Source organism: Perna viridis, chromosome 4 (assembly GCF_037379345.1).
Source record: "Perna viridis isolate PV_CMFRI_1.1 ecotype Kerala chromosome 4, ASM3737934v1, whole genome shotgun sequence".
Taxonomy (NCBI): domain Eukaryota; kingdom Metazoa; phylum Mollusca; class Bivalvia; order Mytilida; family Mytilidae; genus Perna; species Perna viridis.
The window spans coordinates 24,535,441-24,557,315 of record NC_142448.1 but is presented as its reverse complement, the minus strand read 5'-3'; the positions used below and the strand labels follow the sequence as shown (position 1 = coordinate 24,557,315).

Below are 21,875 nucleotides of genomic sequence, written 5' to 3'. Positions count from 1 at the left end.
GATACAAATTTAGTGCTTCTTTTTAATTAGCAAAATAAGTGAGTTTGTTGATTTACAATAATCACTTCCCCAGTTAACAGAAATATTGTACTGTTTAAAAAAATGGTTTTGCTGGATTCCCAATCTACGTTTACCGTTCAATTGCCTTTGTACACGCATTATTTAAAAAAAAATGCCTTACTTGTTAGCATTGCTTCATATTTTCACAGCCAAATGCGATTCATAGAAAATGTTTTTTATACTACAAACGATATGAAATTTATATATTGCGTTAATTATATTCCATCTACTTCGTCGGTAGTACTGGTATTTATAGCTAATTAAGTTGTTTAGTTTTGTCGAATTGATATCATATTGCTTCCAGTGAGGTGGATGCGTTTTTCAACAAACGATCTGCATTCCACTGGGAACAATTGCTGACCTATTCCTTCACTCTTATATATAGCTGATCTGATCCGAAAGAAAGACCATCGTTTAGCTAGATCTTTAATCTCAGTTTCCGCTATATAGATGACTTATTATCGTTCAACAATCCAAGTTTTGGGGATTTGATACATCGCATATTACACAAAGAACTTGAGATAAAGGATACTACAGACACTGCAAAGTCAGCCTAATATCTTGACCTAAACTTAGAGATCGACGGTAACGGAAAACTATCGACCAAACTTTACGACAAAAGTGATTTTTTTTTCATTCAGAATTGTCAACGTTTCTGTCATCTGTGGCATCATCCTTTCAGCACCTGCCTATGGAGTTTTCATATCACAACTCATAAGTTATGCCAGGGCTTGCCGTAACTACGCAGACTGTTTGTATCACGCTAAATTTCTTACAATTAAGTTTCTGGAACAGGGCTATGTTGCTACAAATTGAAGTCAGTCATCACTACAAAAGTTTTATGGTCGTCATCATGAACTCATCCTTTTGTTTGTTTTTTGTTTGTTGGGGTTTAACGTCCGAGCAGCAATATTTCAGCTATATTCAGACAATGAACATGAAATTGATGATAAAATGAACATGAAATGATGATGAAATGAAAAAGGGATGGGACACAAGGACAATGGGGTCGACAAATTTTGATTGCCACTGGAAATAGGGAGAGTTTGGTAGGGTCGGGCAATTTAGCCTCCTGTGGCGGAGCCCTATGGTTCCTACTCCAGGAGAATACCACAGTAGGGTTCTTCAACGTGCGAGGAACGTGCCATCTTTCCCAACACGGTGCACCACTATGGTTTGCGGTCAGGTTTTCCGTATTATAGCCTGACAATCCCAGCATGTAACACACCGGGGGTACCCATCCCAGTTGCTCTGTGGGCAGAGCGCTCTAGCCCCCGACTAAGGTTCTGAGCACTATGTAGTCGCCTTTTACGACAAGCTTAGCGCTGCTGCAGGCCTATTCTTTTAACACTCGGACCTGCACGGGCCTCATCCTTATGATGTATCCGTCTGCACCATAAACACTCATTTGTTCAACATGTCATAGTTGTCCTTTTTTCTTTCGTCTACCCTGGACTTGACTTTTTAATGGCAAAAAAAAAAAGCAGAGGACGCTTACCCTACCGGTGCACCTGGTCTATGGTCCCAGTTTTTAGTGCTCATTTATTTTTGTTACTTTGTACATATTATTTTGGTTGATTTGTGTTCTTTGTTGTGTTTTTCTGTTTTCCATGTCTTTGTCCCTGGATTATATTCTTTTGATTTCCGCCAGAATCTTGGTTCCCTTGATTACTTTATGAAAGGATGAAGACATCAGTAACATTGGATTACCATATCGAGTCACATAAAAAGGTAATTTTAGCAAAAACAAAATAACATAACTATAGATACACCTGGTGGATATACCCGATGATTTACCCTGTTTTTACTACTATTCTGCATCGATCTTTTCAACCATAGATTTTTAACAAAGTATTTTTAACACTAGTAATAGAAAGTAGGCAGTGCTTAGTTTTTTTACTTCTACCTTCTACACAGCTTATAGATCGATTACTTTCTTTATCTACTTCATTTTTAGCCCCGTGCAGGTCCGGGTGTTAAAAGAATAGGCCTGCAGCAGCGCTAAGCATGTCGTAAAAGGCGACTAAATAGTGCTCAGAAACTTAGCCGGGGGCTAGGCGCTCTGCCCACAGAGCAACTGGGACGTGTGCCCCAGGTGGTGGAATGGGGTACCCCTGGCGTGTTACATGCTGGGGTTGTCAGGCTATAATACGGAAAACCTGACCGCAAACCATAGTGGTGCACCGTGTTGGGAAAGACGCCACGTTCCTCGCACGTTAAAGAACCCTGCTGTGGTATTCGATAGGAGCAGGAACCTTTGCGCTCCGCCACAGGAGGCTAAATTGCCCGACTTTACCCATCCCCCCTTTTTCCAGTGGCAATGAAAATTTGTCGACCCTATTATCCTTGTGTCCCATCCTTTTTTTTTTTCATTTCATGTTCCTTTTATCATCCATTTCATGTTCATCGTCTGAATATAGCTGAAATATTGCTGCTCGGACGTTAAACCCCAACAAACAAAACAAACAAACAAACTTCATTTTTATAAATGAATAAATGTATTTTTGTATTGCAATACCAAACTGATTTCGAGTGCTATACTTAGATTGATTTAAAAGCATTTAATTCCCAATATCAATATCAATTGTCTTCAGTAGTAAAATATCATTTAATGTCAAATATCTTGAGATATGATTTATGAGAATTTAAAGATAAGGTTCTTTAAGGCGAATCTAATGTTACGCATTTGGAAGATTGTGATAAACTTAAGTGGCATTAGTGTCACATCAAAGTACTCAATGCCAATAGAACTGACATCACGCAAGCTTTTGAATAACTTAGGAAGTGTAACTCATGCCATTAAAAAGAAGCAGGTAAGAAGTGGGCGAAAATATATTTAGTTAATTTAAACAAAAACAAGTTTGTCATTGAAATGTTTCAAATGACTTTATAGCTGATTTGATCAGAAAGAACGAATATCGTTTGGCTAGATTCTGCAATCTCAGTTTCGGCTATATAGATGACGTGTTATCTTTAAACAATCCTAATTTCAGGGATTTGATACATCGCATCTACCCAAAAAGAACTTGAGATAAAGGGTACTACAGACACTGTGAAGTCAGTCTCATATCTTGACCTACACTTAGAAATCGATGGTAAAGGAAAACTATTGACCAAACTGTACGACAAACGTGATGACTTTTCATTCAGAATTGTCAACTTTCCTTTCATTTGTGGCAACATCCCTTCCGCACCTGCATATGGAATGTTCATATCACAACTCATACGTTATGCCAGAGCTTGCCGAAAATACGCAGACTTTTTGTATCGCGCTAGAACTCTAACAAGGCTTCTGGAGCAGGGTTATGTTGCTACAAGATTGAAGTCATCACTACAGAAGTTTTATGGTCGTCATCATAAACTAGTGGATCGTTATGGTGTATCAATCTGCACCATGAAAACTGATTTATAAAAAGGGGCATAGTTTTTCTTTCCTCGTTTGTCTACCCCGGACTTGACTTTTTAAGAGCAACTCGGCGGGTGTTTCTAGAAAAGCAGAGGACGCTTACCCTACCGGTGCACCTGGTTCATGCTCCCGGTTTTTAGTGGAGTCCGAGTTGGTCATTTGCTTTTGTTACTTTGTATGTATGATTTTAGTTACTTTATGTTCTTTGTTGGGTATGTCTGTTTTCCATGTCTGGTCTTTGTCCCTGGATTACGTTCTTTTGATTACCGCTATAACCTTGGTTCCCTTAATTACTCTTTCTGGAGTTTGCATTATTATAGAAAGAAAAAAGAATGATTTGATAGTTCCGATGGAAGGTTACGGGGGATGTTTGCAGTCCTTTTAAGAATTTGTAATGTACATTTGTGGCAGATCTTCAATAAAATATGTAAACTTACAAGTCTGGTGACATAAATTTCCGTGTATTCCTATCGTAAATTATGCTGTCCTATATATTTACTTTAAAACGCTGAGACAAGTTGTGTTGCAACCTTTTCAACTCAAGGCTAATTACTTTAAATATGTCGTAGAACTGCTTTTTATGTGACATAAACTTCTGTAATTTATAAAGTATATCCGTATTATGTAGATACCAGAGGAGATAAGCTTTGTCAAAACATAACTGTTATTATAAATCAGAAACAACATAACTTGTTTTGGCAGTGTCTTTTATCCTTTTCTGTATTTCTTTTGTTTTTTGCCTTTTTCTACTTATTTTGTTTTGTTTTTTGTTTTGTTTGCATTTGTTTGTTTGATTTTTAAATTTTTTTAACTTTAGTTTTCCTTTTTTTAATTGGCGTTTTCAGTTTTCATGACCTTAATTTAGATTCTTGTTATCATTTTGTTTCATATTATCTCACTTGCAACGATCAATTGCAAAAAAAACCCAATTAATTTTGCAGATTTCATTACAAAACTACATCATGGGATTAATAGTTCTAATTAATGATGTAATAATAAGTTAACACAACCAATTATACGTAAAAGGTCATGACACAAATTGATTATTGCGTGTCGCTGCATCCTTTAACATGCTTTGATGCTTAACACAACGAATGAACATTGTAATGCATTGAACATAAATTAGATAATGTGATGAGCACAAAACAACTTTTAATTAAATACAATACCTTTACTTTGTAAGAACTAAATAAGGCTTAATTGATAAAACGGTAAATCAAAAAGAAAGAACTTGATAAGCAGAGTAATTCATTCCTAAGTAATTAATCTTATTCTAATGTACAAAATGTGTCATGTACTGCAATCACATTTTCTCTCGTTTGTTCGTTTCTGTTTTCATGCGGCGATGTCTTAGTTCTGTTATACACCAATAATAAACGCTTTACCACCAAACTGTAAGCCGAAATTCTTTGTAATACGATAAATCGTAGCCATCCTGTTGTGAAATAATGGGAAAAATATTTTGTACAGACTGCTTTTATTAACGGTATGGTGAAGATAGAAAGTTCTAAACCACTCATGTCGTATTTGCATTGAGACTATATCATCAAACACAATGAAATATTCACCGCTTTGAGAAGAAATTAATGTATTTATGAATTTCAAATGATTAAAAGACAGAATGCTTTGATGCAAATGGATATTGTATAAGACAGGATGTTAACATCGATATGAAGTGTAGCACATCTTTTTTTTTCAAATAGTACTTTAACCTCCAATTAAGTCACTAGGGAATACCGAGTTTTGTTTCGGTAAGAAAAAAATTACAATGTTTCAGTCTTAAGCTACTAATTAAGACGACTTTGATATATAATTGGTTTAGCAACTAGTCTCCTCTTTTTCGATTTTCTAACGTCTGTCATTTTATTCCCCTTGAAACATCTTGCAGACATTTTTTGTACCTATGTATATCATTACATTTTTACTGACATCAATTTACTGAAAGACTTTCCCTATAGCCAGGTCGTTTTAAGTTAATTATGGTAAAACCAGACAAATTCCTATCTAAGGATGTAACATTGTAATCTTTTATGTGATTGCATGACACACTACATGTAATCCCATAGTTAGTCTAGTTACCATAGGATAAAATCGATAATGATGATCAGAATTGCCTTGGAACCACAATATGGTAATACCACTTAGGGCACTGCTCTGACATTAGCTAAATTGTGTCCTTCAATTACATTTAGTAGAGCCCAGCCTATAACTACTTTGTGACTTAATAATGTCATATTGACTGCACTTTAAGTAGATTACTGGCCTCATCAACACATTGATATATCTATTTATAAGTAAAACAACATCGAAATTCGTTAGAATGATACCTGGACTTTTTTTTATAGTAATAATGAAATGTACGTCGACTGTAAATTTACAAACGGTATGGATGTTAAATTCCACTTCGTTAATATTCTTAGGTCATATAATTGAAATCATATATTGGAAATATTGAAAGGTTACACATGCACGTGCAGTTTTACTATGCATAGTCAAAATAGTTATGCGTTTGTATTTGATACTTTCATCTATATTATTCTTTTTGAATTCTACATTTTTGCGTATCAATTCCTCTTGGGGAATGGAAACATGTACTTAGGTTTCAAAAATAAGCCTGAAATATTTGAAAGTAAAACACAATAAGTAAGTTAATATCTATACAATTTGTTTTATTTACGTGTACATTTGATTCAAACCTTTGCAATGAACCATTCACTTATCTAAATCAACGGACCCTTCTAGACTTTATTGGGTCATTTGCACACAATAATTAGAATCGTGGAAAGTTGTGTATAAAGTTTAAAGCTAAAAATAATATTTTAGTAAATATCATTGTTTATGCATCATAAGTGGCGAACTTCTGGCAAATTCCATTATAAAAATGAGAATCGAAATTTATTGTTATTGATGTAATGATGGCTTAGCACAGTATATAAAGGACACTAATTTATATTGGTTTTCCATTAATGCATTTCATTTCAACATTAACCCGTTAATTAAAGTGTAAACAGACAATATAGCATGGACTGGTATTTTTGTATCAACCTGTAAAACTAAAATAATATCGAATCGTAAAGCCAAGCTTACAACTTTATACGAAATCTAACAAGGCTAGAAAAAAATGTTCATGCTATGTTTATAATAAAAATTTGTGCAATCGTATTTCCATGTCTTAAGTATACTGTGACAGTTTTATTGTATATGCTTTGCGTGCACTTGTAATCATTATTAGTCAAACCTTTATAAAATGCCGTTGAAACAAAATTAACCTTTCGCGATCGAAACTTTAAAAGTCATTACCAACAATACCAAACGCAAGATCTATTTTTAGAAGATTTAAATATTACGATTGGCACAAAGAAAAGGCCACAAGCGTACGAACACTTCCCATTTCAGCTGTTAGTGTCAATGGAACATATGAAAAAGGAAGTAAGTTTCAATAGACAGTATTCATGACAGTTGCTGGACGCAAAGAGTGGAGTTCAAATTATTACATATGCGTAGGACACCATATTAGAAGTATATGTAAAATGTATTGTTTCTAGTTTATCAGTTACAAATACAAAACATATTTCTTGCGAAAACTAAACCATTCGTCTCAAGAAATCAATGAATTTCATTGAAGTAGTTTACTCAATTTGCACCGAGAAAAAAGCGTACGTTTATGTACATAAAAAGATTATGGATTGCGAATGGCTTTGTCTCTCAACAAGTGGTCCAGCGAAGTACTGTTCATCCTATAGCTTTAATAATACGGTTTCAATATTTATGTCAGCAAATGTGCTTATTTAAAACAGAAAAAAAAACAATCTCCTGTCAGTATTTTTCTACGTAGAAATGCATTTCTCCAATCATGATTTGTCAATGTCATATGGTTTAAATTCACTTTACAGCTCGTGATATGATCTACTCGAAAGATCATTCAAGAAAAAAACCCAACTATTTTCATTATATCGTTACATGAACGTCTGGTCTTATTATTATTATTCAATTGTTTTAGTGTGTTGATTGTGCTTCGTTAGTGCGTAATAGTTCCTTCAATACTTGCATCATGCTGTTAGGATCTCTCTGTCAATTAATAAATCCTGCCAATAAATTCAACATTATTTCTAAACATTAAGTTTTTATCGAATATTATTAGATATTGAAACCATAATTATCATTACGATGTTGATTGTAGTGGTTTTATTTACATTATATACCCGGATAGATTTGTTGTGTTGTCGTTTATACATGTATAATAAATTCGGTAAATATCTCATTATCAAACTAGAGAATAAAATATTTCGTGTCTTAAATTCTGATTTTAGACTTTTATATGATCTCCTGGGTGATTTTTATAAGTTTTTCGTGATTCACATAAAAACTAATGTTTTAATCATTTATTAGATAGACCTACTCATGTGGTCTAGAGGGACTCTTCCCAGGCCTCGCCTGAAATTTTATAACCGTGCTTATCGTGTTGGCAGACAACGAATATTCTTCAATTAATCTCTATTTTATCATCATTCATGTCTATAAAATTTCTTCTATAGTACGAATTAAGGAAAAGATGCTACAAACATGCTAACAACTCGAGATACCACCAACATTTCCCCCAAATTTTTTTTTTTAATTTTCTACATATTATCACACTAACTGAAGTACATCTTCTGACAATTTAAAAACAAAAACGTACCATGCAGATTTTGAACAATGAGGACGAACGAAAATGCATTTTTAGACATCTGAACAATTTGCCCAGTTGAACCATATTTGGTATTGGAAGGTATTTTCAATATTTAAAAAAACATATGAATAATTAGTCAAATAATAAAGGTGTAGCCATTTGCCTATATAAAAGCTCTATTTGCCAAACCATCTCCCTCCCAAATAAACACAAAAAACAAAAACAAACAGAAACAAACAAAAAACACACACACGAAATTCAATTTTCATACTAAATGGTATTTAATTGACCCTTTCCATACAAAAATGTAAACAAAGTTTAGGAAATTTCACCAAGTATTTTTTAATGTTTCAATAATCGTTACACCCGTGCAGGTCCGGGTGTTAAAAGAATAGGCCTGCAGCAGCGCTAAGCTTGTCGTAAAAGGCGACTAAATAGTGCTCGGAAACCTAGCCGGGGGTTAGGCGCTCTGCCCACAGAGCAACTTGGATGTGTGCCCCTGGTGGTGGAATGGGGTACTCCTGGCATGTTACATGCTGGGGTTGTCAGGCTATAATACGGAAAACCTGACCGCAAACCATAGTGGTGCACCGTGTTGGGAAAGATGCCACGTTCTTTGCACGTTAAAGAACCGTGCTGTGGTATTCGATAGGAGTAGGAACTTTTGCGCTCCGCCACAGGAGGCTAAATTGCCCGACCTTACCCACCCACCCTTTTTTCTAGTGGCAATCAAAATTTGTCGACCCTGTTGTCCTTGTGACCCATCCTTTTTTTATCATTTCATGTTCATTTTATCATCCATTTCATGTTCATTGTCTGAATATAACTGAAATATTGCTGCTCGGACGTTAAACCCCAACAAACAAACAATAATCGTTAGGTTAGGCATTTGAAATTTTTTTTTTATCAGTCAATGTTTGTATAATACTTAAGAGGCTAAAATCATATCAATAAAATTACCCAATACCAAATTATGATGAAATATATTGAACAAGGAGCATTTCCGAGCATAACATGATGTAATTTATGATGCAAAAAAAAAAAAAAAAATCAAACAAATATTCATCTTCTGCACGAAAGGACAAATTTATATATAAAGGTCACAATTTTATGCTAGGTAAAATCATATATTATGAAAATAGAATTATTGAAATCTCATAAGGAAGTATACATACAAAGGTTTCTTTTCTCAAATTTTGAAGAATAGGGAGTAATGAAACTACCACGTTTATTGGTTAGTCGTACTGTCTCGTGCAATCATGGCAGAGAATATTCCATATTTCGATTTATCTGAATGAATCTTGATATGCAACATATGGCATCATTTCAAAAATATCTCCACCAAGTGAAATACATCCCACGATCTACTTTTTGATACATTTAATTTGTACTTTACTGCAAGCTGAAAACCTTTCAATATATATTATCTCCCTTACCCCAGGTCAAAAACATTTAGCACTACACCAGTTCCTTGACTAGAAATAAATGGTCAAAACAATGAGTGCATGTAATGTAGTTGTAACTTTGTCACACTTTTTTATCACACATTATTTCTTAATATACTGCTATATAATTATATAAATTAAAATATACATGTCCGTTTTTCATTGAAGGAAAGATTTTACATTGCTTCTTATCCGAAATTTATCTGACTGTTTTCTATGAACATGCAAAGTTCATGTGTATACGTCAACGCTTAAAAATTTAGAAGGCACTTATGATGAAGAGTTTCGAAATTCTTATTAAGAGAAGGTCTCAATTATCCGTTTTTACTTTATATGTTTAAAGACATTTTATGATCAATCCAGCATGTTTTGTTAAATGTATAAGCATTGAAACTCAATTTCAAAGTTTAGTTATAGACAAAGTATGCCATATCTATAAAATATTTAAATTCCAATTACAAGAAAATTTGTTGTTTTCAATAACAAACATATACGTCTCTTTATATCACAAACGTGGTGAAATTCGACGATTGTGTTGACTATACATTATTTCTGTAACTTTGTATTGAAATCACTATAGTCGTTTTGTCATATATATCAGATGTTTCTGATATGACGACAATAGACTAAACATGTGTATAATGATGTTTAAAAAATCAACTTTTACAGCACATTGCAATTACTTTGACAAGGACTCTGTACACATTATAACAGTAAGGTAAGATACATGACTTTTTCTCCCCATTTCATTGAATACTATTATTTTAAACAACATTTTTATGCATTGAATGGTTATCAGTTTTTATAAAACGGTATATTAAATTAATGTCGTTGAAAAATTCTTTACCTTCGAGATGTGCGTTAAATAGACAATCAAAACAAAATTCTAATGGAGTCCGTCAAAACGCAATTTCATGAACTGATACCACGGAAACAATCTCATGTCAATTTCCGTTATTTTAACCAGATCGACAATAATGTATTCCCCTAGCGAACAACAACTCTTTCCCATCTTAACTTCTCACTCCATTAATCCATATCGGCCAACAATAGTTGACATCGACGGCATCAAAATAAATAAAGACCTGTTGCTGTTCAGGAATTAAGCCTCTCGCTTTACGCCTGGAATCAACTTTTCTTCGATTAATGTATTGGGCTTACACTTCATTAGTTGGTATTGATGTAGGAAAAGAAGGAAACTGAGGTTTGCTGCTATTGGTAAACAGAGTATGTCTAATGAGAATCACGGTGTCCGTTTAAATTGGAAATCTCTTCGATAGACAGCTTGTGTTTTTGATTTCTTTGATTAAGGTAAGAATTTTACTTGCTTCTACGAAAGGATGTGTTGAGTATCAGACATTCGGACGATGTCGAATATGTTATTCAACAATCGGAAGCGATAGCAGAATTATTTTATTACAAGTTTTAGATTTACTAAAATTACTTTGTTTCTGCATTCGTGTACTTGAAAATTCTAAACATTTTAGTTATATATCGTAGTATAGAAACTATATGAAGAATTGTTAAATCTTGAACAATTCATTTGAGACCTGCAGATAAAAGAAACATGTACGAAACCGACCTTTAGTATGTACTCTGCTAACGTCTGCGTTTATGAGTATATTACTTATAATATATATATGTGTGTGTGTGTGTGTGTGTGTGTGTGTGTTTATATATATACAGCTCAATGAATACTTGTGACAAGACAAAAAAAAAACAATCCTTTTGTCATTATTATTTTTTTTTTGTTTTTTTTTGTTGTTGTTTTAGTTTGTTTTTATTTGATCTAATTACCTTTTTTGCTCCTTTTTTCAAGTTTTTATGTATCAACTTTGTTTGTATTTGTTTTTGTTTGTGTGTGATGTCTGTTGATTTCCTGATAATACACTGTGTTATGTTACATCATGTAGTTGAACATTTGAGGGATGTAATATAATTTATTTTCAATAAACCAAACCTCAAATTATCTTTTAGTTAAATGTTTATTTAAAACAATTGATATGTTTTCAAAGCCATAACTTAACACATTTATGCCATTAAACAATACAACCTGAGTCAAATTTGCAGATCGCAAAAAAATAAATGAAAAAGAACAAGTACCTTTGAATTACTTGTCATATTAAGGTGACTGCACAAAGATAAAATGATAGAAGTAAAACGAAAATAGTGATTTAACTCATCAAAAAAGATTACTTTCAATTTTGACATTCCGTCTCTCTTACGTAACGCTCCTGATGTTTGTGTTGCTCATCTTAGCCATTCATTTTACTGCCGTTATTCTGGATCTGTTGACCTGAATAGTGTGACCTATATTATATTTTCACATTTCGTTTTCTTTATATTTTTTTTTTCTCATTTGTCTGTTGTTTTTTTTTTTCTTCTCGTAATAACTACTTTGATATTTTATTATTGCAACAATTGCGTTTCTCTAAATCAGCTTAATTTTCATGCTTAAATTCTGATATCCCCAAGCCTCAATATAACATATCTAATTGTTAAAGATTTCCAAGATTGCCTTATTTTCTCTTGGCTACATTAAAAGTGACCAGGCCACGTGCAGGTCCGGGCGTTAAAAGAATAGGCCTGCATCAGCGCTAAGCTTGTCGTAAAAGGCGACTAAATAGTGCTCAGAAACCTAGCCGAGGGCTAGGCGCTCTGCCTACAGAGCAACTTGGATGTGTGCCCCAGGCGGTGGAATGGGGTACCCCTGGCGTGTTACATGCTGGGGTTGTCAGGCTATAATACGGAAAACCTGACCGCAAACCATTGTAGTGCACCGTGTTGAGAAAGATGCCACGTTCCTCGCACGTTAAAGAACCCTACTGTGGTATTCGATAGGAGTATGAACCTTTGCGCTCCGCCACAGGAGGTTAAATTGCCCGACCTTACCCATCCCCCCTTTTTCCAGTGGCAATCAAAATTTGTCGACCCTATTTTCCTTGTGTCTCATCCTTTTTTTTCATTTCATGTTCGTTTAATCATCCATTTCATGTTTATCGTCTGAATAAAGCTGAAATATTGCTGCTCGGACGTTAAACCCCAACAAACAAACAAAAATGACCAGTGATAATATGTAATTAGGCTGGTTCTAAGCAATGGATCCATTAGAATATAAAACATATACAAGGAAAAGCTAAATTTCTTTTCAGATCCAACTCTTTTGTATTCCGATTTCGATCGATACATTAAGCAACGGCAACAGGAAAGGAAAGGACATAATCAAAGATAATAAAAAATACATTTATACATAAAATGTAATCTAACAAAGCAGTCTTATGTATTATATAGGCAGTAAAATCCAGGGTAACTAGACTCACGTGTAGCATTGTTTCTCTTGGAATAGATATGAAGTATTAAGGATATAAAACATTAACTATGCTTAAACTCTTGGGAATCAAATAGAGAAAAATCGAATGTATAAACTATGCATAATACGTAACTAAGTTAATTTTACGACCACCAACCACGCTCAATGAAATTTTAAGACAATTACGGTAATCGTTTTTCAGATTCAATATTAATTAGGTCAATTAACTATACAGAATTTTTTACCAACTTTTTGTATCTGTTACCACGTACATGCTAATTAAAACACAAGTTCTTGAAATAGAATCTCCCTTATCAAAAGTCATGGTGTATGATGTTTCGTTCACGTTTTTGTAAGAATCAGACAAAATGGTAAAATTCAGAAACATGCAAGTCAAGAACCCACCGATCTGACAATATAATTTCACCAAAGGATTATTTCTCTAACTAAAAAGATCATAACTGAATTTGCTCAAAACTCTTTTGACTGGGTTATCTGCCCTTGAAATGTCCCGACTTGGTACAGGCATTTCAAACGAAATGGTGGGTTAAATCTAGGTTTTACAGCGCGCAAAACAACACTCTTTTATTGCGGCGTGAATATACAATTGGTGATTAAAAAGCATTTGCATGCTATTTTCATAATCGATAAATCATCGGTCACATCAGCTTAAGAAACAATTTATATATATAAAAAAAAACAAGCGTTACTCGTTACTCGAAATACGATATACATAAAATAGTGATAAAAATCATTCTTTTGTATTTTTTGTTTGTTTCATAATTTGTGACTCCGCCTTGACAAGTATGTCGAGGACCTACTTTATTATAGAATAATTCTAATCATGAGATTCTTCATGCTTATAGCCGTTTTTGATTGGTCGTTGCCAGAAAGTTCATACATACATGAACTTCGCTAGATTGTTCATACATGCATGCACTCCAGTCAACTTGAAACCAATATGGCGGCCGTGTAGTTCGAAAGAGTGTGGACTGAACGGTATAATATAGCCGTACGAATAGTTTTGTACATGCACATTGATTTTACCTGTCAAGTTTGTTTACAGAGAGTAATTTTCAGCTCGGGAAAATAAACTTTTAACTGAGTCTGACTGAACCCTTGAAAACACCTTGTTGTAATTTTCCTTCTTTCTTGTTGTATTTCTTTAATAATTATATTCATGTTGAATTGTTTACATCTCGTACTTTTTAAGGCCAACTATCACTTCCATGTCGCCTTCACTGTCGTTGTGCAGCGATTATGTGTAAATATTCGTCCGCGCTCCCATGTATACGTGTGCAACGGAATGTGTGTGTATTGAAGCGTAAATATAACCACAGTGTATCAATATAACCGACTGAGGCTCTCGGAAGGTTACTTACTGTCAGATAGAATTATAAGGATTAAACAGCTATTTTCGGTCATTCATGCATGTATGAACGGATCTCTCCACTCCGAAATCCGTTCATACATGCATGAACGACCGAAAATAGCTGTTCAATCCTATTATGACTCTAACCTGAGTCTACACATTTACATTGTGACACGTATCACTGATGGGCAGAACATGCTTACCCTTCCAGTGTATCTTATACCATACCGGTATTTTTATTGGAATTCATATTTAAGGGTCGTCATTTGTTTTGTGTTAAGTCTTGTTTTCTTTTTCTTTATTACGTCTGAATGTGTTTATGTGTCGTATTAGTTTCTGTTTTCACGTTTAGCCAATGTATTCTAATAATATTTATATAATATAATATTTTAATATTTCTGAGTTGTCATTCTAGATTTGAAGTTTAGACCCTTTGTTCTAAAATCTCTTAAATGTGTATTTGAAAGTGGGTGTCTAAAAGGTAAAACAAGTTCCCAACTCGTTAATCTGATACGGGATGGTTAATATTTCATTTCCATGCGTTTTGAACGCTTCTTCTGTAATCATTATCAATTTAGGTTGACGATGATGACAATATCCGTTTTACTTTGATCAGTGTCCATTACAAACATTATATAACAGTTAATTGAAGCTGCACTCACAGTTACACTTATAGCTGTCTAAAGCCCATTCATCTAAATTTATCTACAGCCTTAATTGGACTTTTAAGTGCAAGTGTTTGTAAGAATCAGGCAAAATGGGAAAAAATCAGAAACATGCATGTCAAAACCCTACCGATCTGACAATAAAATGTCACTCAAGGATACTTTCTCTACTTAAAAAAAAACAAAATGTCTGCATCATTGGATTTACCCAGAAATGTTTTCAATAGAATCTTAGAAAAATAAGATTATTGACAGAGTCATCTGCCCTTGAAATGTTCATTTGCAGTGCATTTCAATGAAATTGTAACTCAATGGGCCAACACGATATGGGAAATCTTTTCTGTTTTCCTTGCTTCTGATTGTGCAAATAGTCAAATTATACTATCAAAATGATGGATTTTTCATACCATGTTTCACCTTTTGTCTGATTCTTACTAGGACTGACGCTCAAATGCTTGTAGCAGTGTGATACTTTATACTCATTGTTAACTTATTTTTTCAGATATTCTGCGTTCAGACAAAAACACATAATTGTCTTTGCTATTTTTGGTTTCAGCAAGTTTTGAGACAATAACTTAAAAAAAAACCTTCACCATGATTATATTCTATATTGTTTACTATTTGTCATCAAAATACCGAACTAGTACAAACAAAATTGTTAGGTTGGTTATCTCGCAACAAAAGATGAATGCAGGAATTATCTAATACGATTAACAAGATTCCTCCGAAAAATTCATTCGCAGATACTTAACAAGCTCCAAATAAACAAAATATACAATTACAAAAAATTTCTTACGAATGCAATATTCTTATTTGTTATAATAATAGGCAATGAAGTAATGCATTATTTTTTTTCGGTCCATTAACAACAATGATTGCTTTTAAAATGTGCATTAATCGTAGTAAGACTTTGATAAAGAAAATGCTTCGGAAACAAAAGTAAAAACTATTTTTCATTTTACATGACAAAATGGATTAAAACATATACAACTAATGACTTCCAGTTTTTTTTTTAGCTATGATATATTTACTAATCAATTAAAAGTGGTTTACAGTATTAAGTCCGTTCAGTTTGTTCTTGAGTTATATGTAGAGTATCCAATGACAAGCAAAACTGTTGTTTGCCATGTACAACTTCATGAAAGTAGAATGAACATAAATCAACACTTGAAGCAATGAATGACAAAGGAAATGCTTGTATTCCGTTGAAGTGATTACTCCTTTCATTTTTAAAAAGTAAACAATTAAGAAATATATCAAATTATGCAATAGCCACATTATATTCTGTGGGAAGATAAAATTGAACCTTTACCTCGTCAAATCGCATTTGTCTAAATTAATTTCCAGTTTCCATATGACTAGTTCAAGCTTAAAGCAATATGATACTGTATTCTCTTTGTGAAATCGTTTAATTGCTTGCATGAATATTGCACTAAAATTGGTTCTAAATAATTAACAGTGATGTGTTATGACTGAATTGAAGTAAAAGGAATATTCGAATAAAAACTTCTGAACTGATGCAAAGTTTTTAACTGTGTAAAAGTTGTAGTTGATAATTGTGTGAAACTGTAATAACAATCACCTAAAAAAATTAATTTGTTCAAACTGAATATAGAAAACATTTCATTCAAAGTTTTCTTTTTTTAATTGCAGACTCTTCTAATAATGTAACAAGATCACAAGTACAATAACCGGTTCAACATCATGGTGCAACTGTTTTATTACGAAAGTCGAGGAAAATGTTGCAGAAAACTTTTCAGTTACCATGGATACCCTGCTAAAGTATTGCTGTTCCCATATGAAGGCTGGGCGCAACCTGCCTTAGTGACTTATTGGATTCTGAAAACTTATTTTTGGAGTCGGAACAAATGTAAAATCGTCGAGGTGTCTGGAGCTACTAAACGAACAACAAAAGGTAAGATGATGGACAAAGGGAAAGACGCCATGCTAATTACAGGAAGGTTTAAAGATGAGAAAAATCCCGATTTCCGCATGACACTCACAAGTAACGTTAGTAATGCGGATTTTCAACAGGGCTACTGTGTTAGCGGAACTCTGGAAAGGGGCGATAAAAGGAAGACCGAGTTTCAATTGACTCATTTTGCCATGGTTCGGAGAAAGGGATATGATGAAAAATCATGAAAAAATTCCGACCAATAAATGTATAAAATGTTTACAATGTTGTCAGAGGCTTTTCCCAAGTCTGTCGAATGCTGATTTTGTTTAATGTGCCAAGTGAACAAATGTCTAATAAATGTGATGCTATTTTTGCTAGATCCGATAATTCAATTTGTAATCCTGGCAAAATAATTGCTTCCAGTTTGTATCTGTGAATTGTACATCAGAAAGGACATTACATTACATATCATATAGAAGAAGCAATACATCATCAAATCCTTCGGTACTCAAATCGTCTATGGCGTGATGGTTTTTATCAGTTATCTACTTATCGATAGATATTGGAATAATTCAACTTCTTGTCTTGAACATCCCAAGAGAATGATATGTGATCAAAAAATTATTTCGTTTGAGGATTTCATAGAATATTGTTCGATGAATGTGTTTTTTTCGCAAAACATTTGGCAATTGATCCATTGAAAGCATTTGTGTTTGGCATCTTATTTTTATATCGAACAATATTGTTATACGCAATAAGTTATTAAATTGTGATATGTTATGATAAACCCTTTTTCATTAAATTGGAAATTTTAAGTAAGACAAGCAACATTTAATATTTTTTCATCATGTGTTCCTTTCGCTAAAGGGGTATTTCATGAACTTTTTGAGAAAGATCATAGATATTTCTTTTTTGTTTTTACCCATATTTTTGTAAGTTAAAATTTTTATCGTTTTCTTTTTTGTGTGTGTTGATTTAAGAATAACATGTAACAAGCAATAAAAACACCAATACTGTACAAAAAGATGAGTAGGTTTTTAACTAAAACCGAACAATAGTATTGTACATCTAATATAATAATGTGATGTTACAAATATGGAAAACGGATAAGACTGACTATATACCATTATAAATGATCAATTCCAGGCACACTGAAACTAAACTTAGGGTATAATTGACATTTCTGTCATTAACAATAACTGTTCATGTGTCTCGAAGAGAATTCTGTTATTAGAAGCTGAGTTCTGATATAGAAAACTTAATCTGATCTACCATCACATGCTGAGATCGTTAACGTTTCAAAAGACGGAATCGATTTTCCTAGATCCTTTCATTTTAGATCGTAAGCATCGCCTGATTGTAATTCGACAAGCGTCTTAACTTTTCATTACTTAAATCCCTACCATACTTGGTTGATATCGTATTGATTCTTTTAGATAAATGACAGAAGTTCTCCTCGGTTAATTGCCGCGATATGTTTGACAAATACTCTTTAATAATATCCAGACTTGAATTTCCCTGTGGTATAAGGTTGATTTTGTAATTTGAGATTATCTGCATCTGTTGTTACGTGATTTTGATGTATTGAGAATATTTGCATTCCATTTAAATTAATTTCGAGGAAGACTGACAGTTTTAAATTTCATTTTGTTAGTACACAATGTTTATTGGTGTATGAACATTGTTAATCTTATCAATTTAACTGTTATGTCATGTAATTAGTAGTTGTACCATAAATGATTATTCTGTACATCAGATATCTAGATAATTGACCAATTATCAATCTTCATTGTTTAAACTGTATCATGTCACTGGTTTCACTTTGTAACAGATTTAGTTATTGCATACTAGTTCACTAAATTGATAATCCAGTTATGTTACAAACTGGATTATCAATTCATTGAAAATACATTTGGAAACCTAATATAAGAATATTTATCAAGTAATAGATATTGCTTAAAACAACCTCTATTCATTATGGTTAAATTATGTCTCATAATCATGCATTAATATTGTGCCACATCCCTTATATTTTTAATTTGAACCCTTTTTTGAACTTGTAAACTAACGTTTTTGATTGATTTTTTGCAAAACTAAATTGATCTAAACATATAGCAGACATTCCAAACATTTTGCATAGAGTGTTATTAAATAACATTGCACCTCAGAAAGGTCACAACTTGTCGTCTTCTTTTATAATACGTCTATACATGTATGACAAATTATCGTTTAGAAATCAAAAAGTGTATTAAGACGTTGATGTTATTAGTTTATCAATGAAAATCAAAACAGATTAAAGATAATAAGATAATATCATTCGGTAGCGTTCCAAGAACCAATGGAGGAGACACTTCATTTCATTGTATATACATCATCCGCCTTTTGATAAAAGAACACGCATTATACACAGCAGAAATCAGATATCGAATACATAGCTAATCATGAGTAAATGGCAATTGTTCAGTGTTTTACATTCCGTGTTCCAGTACGAATTTACAATGTTTATTGTTTTCATTGTTGAGTTTTTATTTAGTCATTATGATTTATTAACGGCATTGTTCAGTATGTTATGGTATGTAGAAATTCAATAGGTGTATTGTTGACCATGTATGAGTTAGCTATATTGTTCTAAATTTTATTTTTTATGCTATTGAAATACTCATTGTTGATGTTTTGGATTAAAATTGCTTTGTTTTGGTTTTTGTTTGTTTTATTTATTCAAGTAAATAATACATGTATTATACATGAAAGCTATTGTATAACAACTGTTAGAATGTTATTAAGCATATAGTGAACGCATTTTCATTAAAACATTTATTTATTTATTTATTTATTATCTTTTTATTTATTTATTTATTTATTTATTTATTTATTTATTTACTTATTTATTATTTCGTCAATCATTCAAATACTTTGCAATAACTATTTTTCGTTCCTTTGAAAAAAAATATATGCGCCTTATAGTTCTTTATTTCATTTTTATCCACTACGAAACGACGAACATGTTTTCATCACGAAAACAAAATTCCCATTTACATGTAGACAAATATATTGATATCAGGTTTGCTAATTGAAATACGAATGTTCATTAATAATAATTATTAGTATCGATAGACTCAACAAATACCAAAATAGGAATCGTACAAATATTGTGAACTTCGTTATATTGTACAAGTGTTGTGTAAAACGGGCGTCAGATCACCAGTTCTTATGTCTTAAGATACATACTTCTACCATGTTAAGTAAAGGGTTTCCAATACATTTTTAGTGTTTTCACAAGTAAAGTTATCCCAATAATGCACTAGCGCTAAAGAAACCTGATAAACATTTCATGAGCTAAGAGCAACTGTTTTAATTCAATAAACATGAAAATGTCATATTTACAAGAATTTAATTTCGCAAAGTTAAACGATACGAACAATTTCTAAAATACATTCGGATTGAAGCATATAGAAATGCCACCATCTGATCCTGTCAGCCAGATGACACTCATTTTTCTCCAGGATGCGTCATTTCATGTTCTATTTTACAAGTTGACGATACAAATTATCAATATCAATCAAAAAGTTTTATTCGTGTTAATATTAACATGTAGGTGTTATATACAACAACTTAAGCACAGACTGTCTGTTATACTAAGTTGATCAACCTCTAATTGTCAACGAAGGAAACGTCAAATAAGATACTGCTAGAACAGAAAAAACCCACTTGTTTACTGGAATAAAAAAACAAAATGGCCTTCATCTGAGAAGAGAACACAAAAGGACTTAAAATACACACACACACACACACACGCGCGCGCGCGCGCAAAACATGCAAACCCAATTAAATCCGCTGTTGGACGCATGGGGTTCGGAAGAGTAAGTTTCTGGCATTACATCTGTCGTTCTGTAAATTGAAGGTCAAGTCTGGTGAAAGACGAAGGATTTCAAAGACAACTGAAAGTTCTTGATCATGTCGAAAATGGCATATGGGTCACTCAGGTCAGCGTGTCAAGCTTCGTACTTTTTAAATGACCGATTACTTTGAATTCCAATTGACATCATATGTTAAGATAATTAGCGTTACTTCGAACCATCATTTAAAAAATATAAGTTACGTAAGTCTGTGTGAATCTTAAAATTCCTCACAGGTTTGCTTAACTTCATGGATTAACAAAAGATCCCATCTTTGTATTACATTCGAAATTTAAATATTCAGCTGATGAGTGGGATAATTGTTGAGAAATGCAATAAGTAAGAGACTTTACATATTGAATCCTCTTTCATTATAACCAGAATATCCTTAGTTAAATTAAAGGAAATCTATAAATTTCAAATTTAGCCTTAGATGTTCGTTTTAAAAGTGAGAATTTGCAGTCTTTAAGATAAATTCAACAAGATACTTACGACATTACATATTTAATATGTTTTGACATATTATCCTTCCTTCATATGGAAGGTCCACTTCAAACAGTAGTTTTGATTGCTTGTTTAACCGTTTCCTACTTAAATAATTGAACAGAATATTTTAACTGTAATAAATAAATGAAAGAGGAAATAAAAAAAAAAAGCAAAAACTAAAAGAACACCGACAACTTACGCAAAAAAATATGCAAAATTATGAATTAGTTAAAAGACATTTTGAACTAAAGTTTCACAAAAATGGTTTTGGTACTGTGAATTTCTTTTTAGATTTGGTTAAATTCATATAACCTTTGCATAACTAAATACAACTCCTTATAATTCACAGATACAGGTAGTGGTGGAGGTTATACGTGGCGTAATTCAAGAACAATTCATTGTTTAATCTTAACGATATATTGACCTTGAAAACGGCGTAAGGTCGCATTGCATATGAATTGAGACACGAAAAAGCCATACCCGGGAATCGCCAGAGTTTAATCAAAAATTGAAGAAATAAAATTCGACAAACTCGACAGAGTCGTTGCATGTATCATTGCGTTAAGCTTTAATCTTTTCTCCTCTGCGAGTTTCGAGTCGAAGGTCAAGATTAAGTACAGACTTTAATGGTTTTATAGTGTCCCTTATCTTAATTACTTTTAAGTAGAT

The 21,875-nt window shown here is 32.9% G+C and overlaps 1 long non-coding RNA gene across 1 annotated transcript; it reads left to right on the top strand.

Moving 5' to 3' along the window:
• The first annotated feature begins 10,581 nt into the window (after positions 1 to 10,581).
• Positions 10,582 to 19,523, top strand: LOC148619426 (uncharacterized). Its single transcript, XR_015921598.1, has 2 exons — positions 10,582 to 10,891; positions 16,581 to 19,523. It is a non-coding gene; the product is annotated as an uncharacterized LOC148619426 (long non-coding RNA).
• Positions 19,524 to 21,875: the final 2,352 nt, after the last annotated feature.